This window comes from Leptonychotes weddellii, chromosome 6, assembly GCF_054177405.1.
Source record: "Leptonychotes weddellii isolate Sample4059 chromosome 6, ASM5417740v2, whole genome shotgun sequence".
NCBI lineage: Eukaryota > Metazoa > Chordata > Mammalia > Carnivora > Phocidae > Leptonychotes > Leptonychotes weddellii.
Window position 1 is genome coordinate 35,186,526 of NC_138374.1, and position 7,370 is coordinate 35,193,895.

At 52.6% G+C, this 7,370-nt stretch overlaps 1 non-coding gene across 1 annotated transcript; it reads left to right on the forward strand.

The window, feature by feature from the left end:
- Positions 1 to 7,051: 7,051 nt before the first annotated feature.
- Positions 7,052 to 7,155, forward strand: LOC115944275 (U6 spliceosomal RNA). Its single transcript, XR_004078843.1, has one exon. It is a non-coding gene; the product is annotated as a U6 spliceosomal RNA (small nuclear RNA).
- The last annotated feature ends 215 nt before the right edge of the window (positions 7,156 to 7,370 follow it).

Genomic DNA, 7,370 nt, shown 5'->3' on the forward strand with positions numbered 1-7,370 from the left:
GGGGGGTAGTTTTCCTGCCTCACTCCCCTCATCCACTCAGAAAAGGCGGGAGACGGAAGAGGCTGCAGGTAGCCACCAGCACAGAATGGAGAAGAGAGGCCAGAAACCACGCCATCAGGACCTGGGGGTACAGAGCCCAGCTGTCCACTCACAGGGCCCAGCTTCCCCAGGGGCCTGCGGGAAGGGAGGGAGAGGGGGAGGGAGCGAGTCAGAGGCTCCCGTGCTGGGCCGCTGCCACAAAGGAGCTACTGAAGCTGGTGTGGGCAGAAGCGGGCAGGGGCAAGAAGAGCGCAGAGGGACGGGGCCGCCAGGACAGCCCCACATGAGAGGGTCCGACGTCCGAGGAACCACAAGGAAGGAACTGCACTTTGAGGGAAGGGGCCTCCTGACCTTTAAGTCTGCCCTCAGTGCCACGAGGGGACAGGCCAGACCTCAAACAGCCCCCCCTGGGCTCATGCCTGCATCTCATTATCTGCCCTGCCCCCAGAAACTCAAGTGCCCCTTGTTCTCAGATCCCCCACCCTGCCGCCTCTCAAGTCCTTGGCTAAAGCGTGTGTTGTGGGCACAGTGACAGTGGAATAAGGACTGAATCCAGACCCCCACCCTCTGTCCCCTCCTCTACTCTTCCTCACCTGCCCTGATGCCCTCGGACTCAGGGCCCTGGGTCTTCAGTGCCCTGGAGGCTGGGGATCAGGCTTCTCTCCTCCCCGATCCCTGGGGCCCATCCTGTGGCCCCGAGGAGGTGCCTGGTCCACAGACAGGGATCATCACCAGCCCCAGTGTGGCTCCCATGAGTGGGCATCAGCCTCTGCACCTAATCTCTTATGAGCCTCACACCAGCCCCCTTGCCCTCCCGCCTGCGTGTCTATCCCTGGCCTGAGGACCAGCATTTTTTTTCCTTTAGATCCTCCGGGGGAGGCAGGTTTGTGTTTTTAACCTCCTAACATCCCTCCCTCAAATCTGTCCCCTCCTCTCCTCTCCACCACCAGCCCTTTACTGCCAGCCTCCCTCCTCCCTCCCAGGACCCCTGCAATGTTCTCCAGGCCTCTTGTCCTCTCTAATTCATTCACTTGGGGAAAAAAAAAAGTAAACCTGATTCTATCACTCTCACCCTAAAATCCCTTCAAAATTTCCCCATTGCTTTTGACCTAGAGACCCAATTCCTTCCCGTGGCCCAGAAGGTCTGGCATGGTCTAGCATGGCCTCCCAGCTTCTAGTACCTTCTGCTCTCCCATCAGACAATAAAGCTCCCTGAGGTCAGGGGCCATGTCTGGTTTGCTCTTTAGACTATTTCCAGTTTGTGACTTCATCCTGGGCTCAAGCAGTAGTAGGAAGGGAACGAATGAATGAATGAATGAGCGAGTGCATGATCAAAGGAGGAAGTTGTCTCTCTGGAAGGTAAAGAGGAAAACTCCCTTTGCCCAGAGCATGCCTTTAGTCTGATGCCCGAAGTTCCTAGAAACTGGATTAGATCCCTCCCAGGTGTCTTCCAGCTCCGCAAAGGGACACAGTTTGCCCTTTTACAAACAGAGCCCTTGGACTGACCCTCTGCCCGGGGCCCTTTTATTCTGCTGCTTCCCATGTCTGTACGAAAGACCCTGGGTCCGGCCAGGCCCACGTGGGAAGAGGGAGCTTGACGCTGGGCCGCAGGGACACAGAAGAGCCTTTATTCTGGCGGACTCTTGATCCCTCACTCTGACTAAGCCCATGGGTGCACTGCGGGGGGAGAGGGATAACAAGGAAGGTCTTGAGGAATGTTAGGGAAGGAAGAGAAGCCGAGTGTCTGGGCTGTGTGACCCCAGGCTACAACGCTACAGTGCCTCCCAAAACATTCGCCTTTATCAGGAAGTTAGAATGTGAGTCACACTCCACGCTCCCCCAAGGGTTTCTCTGCTGAGCCAGACTACAAATTGTTCAACTAATTGGGCCACATGCTGAACTCAGCCCTAGCCCAGAGCAGTCCTCTGTGGTCAGGAGAGTGAGCCATGTGGGGGCAGATGCCAAGGTGAGGAAGGGGAGCGCCCAGTCACTCGGCGGGGGCCAGGAGATGATGAATAAAAGGACAAGTGGTCCAGCATTGTTCGGTTCACAAAGAATTGACCATCTACAGTGGTTGAATCCTTAAACAATCCTGTGAATCCAGCAGAGCAAGACTGGACGATCATTGTTCTGCATATAAAGACAATGAAGCTCCAACAGTACCTGCAATGTTCGCGGTTGCAGAGTCGGGGGCAAAGGGGGGAAGCTGAGTCAGGCCCGCAGCGTCCCAGGTGGGTGTTAACCCACTACATGACACTGACCTCTGCAGAGGTTATGGGTAGATTGTGGGAATTCTTCATGAGGTTTCTAAAAAGCTACCATTGGTCTGAGTTGGTTTTGTAAACATCCCTGGAAACAACAGGGAGGGTTAGATAAGCCGTGGGTTAGTGGTGATTGCACAGAGCTCACACCAAACGCCGAAGAGTGGCCAGAGAGATTAAGAGACAGAAGACAGGATCTCCGGCCCTCTGAACCTGCCACCTGGGCCTCGGTGGGCTGCTGGGGGGCAACTGCAAACCCACCTCCCTCAGGGCGTAGACCAGCCCAGCTAACAAATACAGGCGTCTTCAGTCTAAAAGGAGGAGCAAGGTGACAGGTAGAAATGTTATTTTTGTGTATTTATTTCCCATCCATGCTTGTATGCTAGCATGCCACTAGTCTGTCCTGCTGGAAGGAGGATTAAGAGCAAGGTAGCAGGAACACAAGGGAATAAAATATTCAATATTCAGTTCTTTGAACCCCTAAACTAGATCTTAAACCTCCCAAATTAGACAATAGTGAGAAAAGCCCATACTTTTGATTTTCAGTAGCCAAGTTGTGCTAACAACTGTCCTAGGAGAGTAACATGCACTCTGTCGGGCACTGGGACGCGGAACTGAGGATGCTAAAGTGAGCTGATTTTGTGGCCTGCTAGGGACGTGCCTCGCCGGGCTGATGTCCTCCACGCAAGCTCCTTCACTAACCCCTAGAATGCCCCGAGAAAAAGTAGGTTTCCAGATGAGGAAAGAAAGGCTGGGAGCCGGGAGCCAAGCCTGATAAGTGCACAATTCAGGAAGGCACATCTGAGCTCCTTGACAGGAAAGGTCGTTCAGGTCCTTTGCAGGCTTGAGATGCCGAGATGCTATTTGTCTGCTGTCATGAGTACTAGAGAGAGAGCGTGAGGCCGTAGATGTGAACAGCAGTTTCCTGGTTACTTAATGCTAGTCACATCACAAACACAGAGGCTTACTTTCTAAACTTACTCCCTCAGAGGCAACACGGCCTCTGTTAAAATGATAAAGAGCGCATGAATAAACAGAAAGAACTTGTTTTGTCAGAAGGGATTCAGCATGTTTGCATTTCCCGCTTCTTAGGGTTTGACCTAATTGGAGCTTGCCTTTTCCTGAGCTCACACATACATGTGCGCAAACACACACATATGCACACGTACACATGCACACACAGGCGTGCACACAAGCACACAATACTCCAGGGACTGGACTGAGCTATTTCTGGCCCTGCCTTAGTCACGTTCTTTCCTACAGAGCAATGCCCCCCTCAAATACCCACAAATTCTGCGGGCCGGCTTTGAAGAGCACTGAACAGTCTCCCAGCTGCCTTCAGGATGGGCTGTAGAGGCAGGGTGCCAGACACATTGTCCAGAGCCAGGCTACTGGGGTCCTAGCCATCCGACTCACTAGCTGTGTGACCTGAGGCAGGTGACTTACCCTCTCTGAACCTCAGTTTCTTCATTTGTAGCTGGAGATAGGATAGCATCTGGTTCCTAGAGTGGGTGTGGGAATTAAATAGTGAGAACAGAACAGTGTTTGGAACAGCATCTTTGACATAGTAAGGCAGGAACTCCCGACCCTCCTCCTACAGGCTCAGACCTCCAGGATCTGCAAACCCTCAGGAGGTTTGGAGCTTTGTGCCTACCAGCAACCACACACCAGATTGAGTCTGCAGCCTTTAGAGGCCTGGGCCTTTAGTTTCTGTGTAGTTGGGCCCCTGGGTGCTGGTTCCTTTTCCAGTTTTCTGAGTGGAAGTTCCCTGTTGGGCCTGTGAACCTTGCCCTTGGACCCCAGCTCAGCTGGCTCCACAATGACTCCACATCTGCCCAGTTCAGGGGTCTGTCTCATTTCCATCCATGTTCAGGAGCTGTTTCCACCATACAGAGCCTTCCAGAATCGTACTGTTACGATCCCCCAGACTAAGAGTGCAAACCCTATTCAGAGGCTCCTGTGGCCCCAAGCCACCTGCAAATGGAGGAAAAAGCCAGAGCAACCTCTTGAAACGGTTCAGACTAAGCAAACTGTGCTATTTGAACCCCACTGGACAGAGTTTTAAAAACTGTGGCCCCTGGAGAATGTCAAATTCTCATTGGGCCAAAAGTGGGGCAATGATCCCGCCCACCCTGCGTACATCATGCACATGGCCCATTTGAATGTGTTGAGATTCACAGTAACTTGACAAAGATGTGGGCGTTGAATGGCTAGTGGGATGCACTCGGTGCCTCACTCTGGTGGTCCTGGCACGCGTGGCTGTCGTTCCTACTGACCCCCCGAAGCCACTGCGACTTCTCTCAAAGATGAGCATCTTTCTGTTCTGCTTTTCAGATCTTTTGATGGCTCTCAATTTTCTTTTCGACACACGATAACAAAAGCATCACTACAATAATAATGGTTATAATGCCAATGATCTGAAATTATTGACACCTGCATGCCCAGTACTGTGCTAAGAGCTTGACTTCTGCGGCCGTGGCTGATGTTTTATGACACACATTAAGCAGGTAGTATTGTCGCTCTACTTTACAGGGGAAAAAACTGAGACCTGGGGACGCAACACATGGCCAGTGAGAGAGGCAAGACACGCACCTAGTTCCTTCTCCAAAACTGATTTTTCTGGATTGTCTGTGGTCATCAGCATCTCCTTGTCCCTGCTGCACTGTCCTCTGCTTCTCAAAGATAAGCCTGGAGACCCAGAATCACTGCCCCCCGGGTTTAGGTCAGTCTGTGAGCACATACACCGGCATGTGGAGTTCAGCAGGAGAGAAACTGTGTGTTTCTCTGTCCCGCAGCTGCGGTCCCTGGCCTCTGGGTGCCGCAGGGAGGTGACATCTGCGGACAGGCAGCTCTCGGGTCTCCAGGTGGCCTCCTGGCCACACTTGCTTTGGTGCCGCAGGCCCTGGAGTCACTGGTGATGACTTCCCTTTGATTTCTGCTCTGGAAGTCCCGAGGGAGTCTTCCTGACCTCCACTCCCTAGGCTCTCACACGGTGGAAAAAGCCCCCCCGTTCCCCAGGTTAAATCTCTCTCTACTCAGATGACCTGGCACAGTTTTGTTTCCCTACAAATCCCTGAGCAAAGCCCCTCAGTTACAGCCCACAGGGTCCGAGGTACTGCCAGCTAGAGAGACGATCCATTCTCCTCCCTGCACACCCTCTGCAGGTCTTGCTCACACCGGTTTCTCCCTACTGCCCAGCCCTTTTCACCTGCAGGCAAGCTGAGAGCTCATTTCTCCAGAAAGTCTTTCTTGACTCAAGGACCCAGTTAGGTCTCCTGGCTTCATGCTCGCTGCACCCTGTGCACTGAACATCCTGCTTGATGTCAAGCTCTACAAGTAAGCAATTGTGTCTGTTTTGCACGCCTTTGTACCAGCACTGGGCCTATTCATTAATGAATAAATAGATGAAAAATTGTCGAAAAGGCTTGAGATCATGATGCCTGGTATAGGGAAAGAATATATGCAGCTCAAATCCCTGAAGTCTGCTGAAGAATGTATATTGGCACAGACTCTGAGCTGGGTGGGCTCCATGGGGTACAAAGGTGAGCCCACCAGGAGCCCACATCCAGGAGGTGTGAACATATAGAGGGGTCTGGTGGTCTCCATGCAGCTGTATTCTGTTAAGGTTTCTGGTGACTTCTGCCTCCTTTGGCCCTCTAGGATCCGTATTTGTGCCTGGAGAAAAAGCAATGCCAGGAAGGAGACCACTCCCAGATGTCAAGACTCAACAGATGGCTTATTTTAGTTTCAGAACTTTCAACAAGAGTAACCAATTGCTATCTGTTCCTTGAACAGCACACTTAAAGACTGAGTTGACAGCATTTAAATATTTTTATATATTTCATCAAGGTCTTGGAAAGCAAACTTTTTTTTTAATAAGTGGAGGAACAGTCCCACTGTTGATGGATCCCTTGCCCAGAGTTCCTAACCTGCCCCGACACCCCCGACACCCCACTCCCGGGGAGGGTGTTTCTCGGGTTGCATCTCAGCCCACCATCCAAGAAGCAAAGTTGCGGGCAACAAAGCTTAGAGCTGAGAAATCACTAGGAGTGGACACGAAAGCGGCGACACAATAGGAGCCAAGAACAAGGATCAAGTGAAAGAAGCCACGGGGCCGGGTGCGGGTGGGGGCGGGGGGAAGCCGCCAGGTTTATCGGAACAATCCTGGACTCCTGGGCCTCTGCCGCCCTCTAGCAGACATTGGCCGCACCACCTCCTCCGCCGTGGGAGCGCAGACAGCGAGAGCAGGCTCGGCGCTGGGCTCCTCGGCAGACGCTACCACTTTCCAGTAGGTGACCTTGGGAAGTTATTGAAGACAGCCTTGCAGAAGTTCTCATTTGTAAAGTGGGGGGTAATCTAGATGTTTATGAGGTTTAAATGGCCAAGATGGAGTAACAGGGACCAGATGTATCCTCCTCGCCCGATCACCGCCCCCCGCCCCCCGCAAGAACCCCTGGGGGGTGGGGATGGGGGTGGGGCGGGACTGACCAAATATCTGAAATAACAGTTTTCAGCATAGGGCACATCAGACACGAACTATAGGGGTCCCTGAGAGAGAGGAAACAGATGATCCCCACGATTGCCCATCTCACTGACCAGAGAGTTTCCACAGCACAGGGAGGGGACCCTGGCCCAGCTTGCAGACTCCATGAGTTGAGGAGACAAAGCCGAGAGGCCAAAGAAACTGAGACAAATACTGAGGACCTGGAGCAAGAGAGAGCTGCAAAAAGAGACAACTCCAGAGAAGTCCAGTGCTCACTTCAGCAGCACATACACTAAAACTGGAACGATACAGAGATTAGCTTGGTCCCTGGGTAAGGATGACACACAAATTCATGAAACTCAAGAGAACTCCAGAGAAAGGGTCCCCTTTAAGTATGTAGCAGAGTACCGATCAGCACGTGTGTATGGAGAAACTACAAGAGCGCAGGAAAGAACCACCTGTCCACAGGGGACGGAGGGGTACCCAACATTCACACAGCACCAGAACAGCGTCTCTTCCCACAAGCCCGACTAAAAACTTCACACACTGGGACGCCTGGGTGGCTCAGTCCGTTAAGCGTCTGCCTT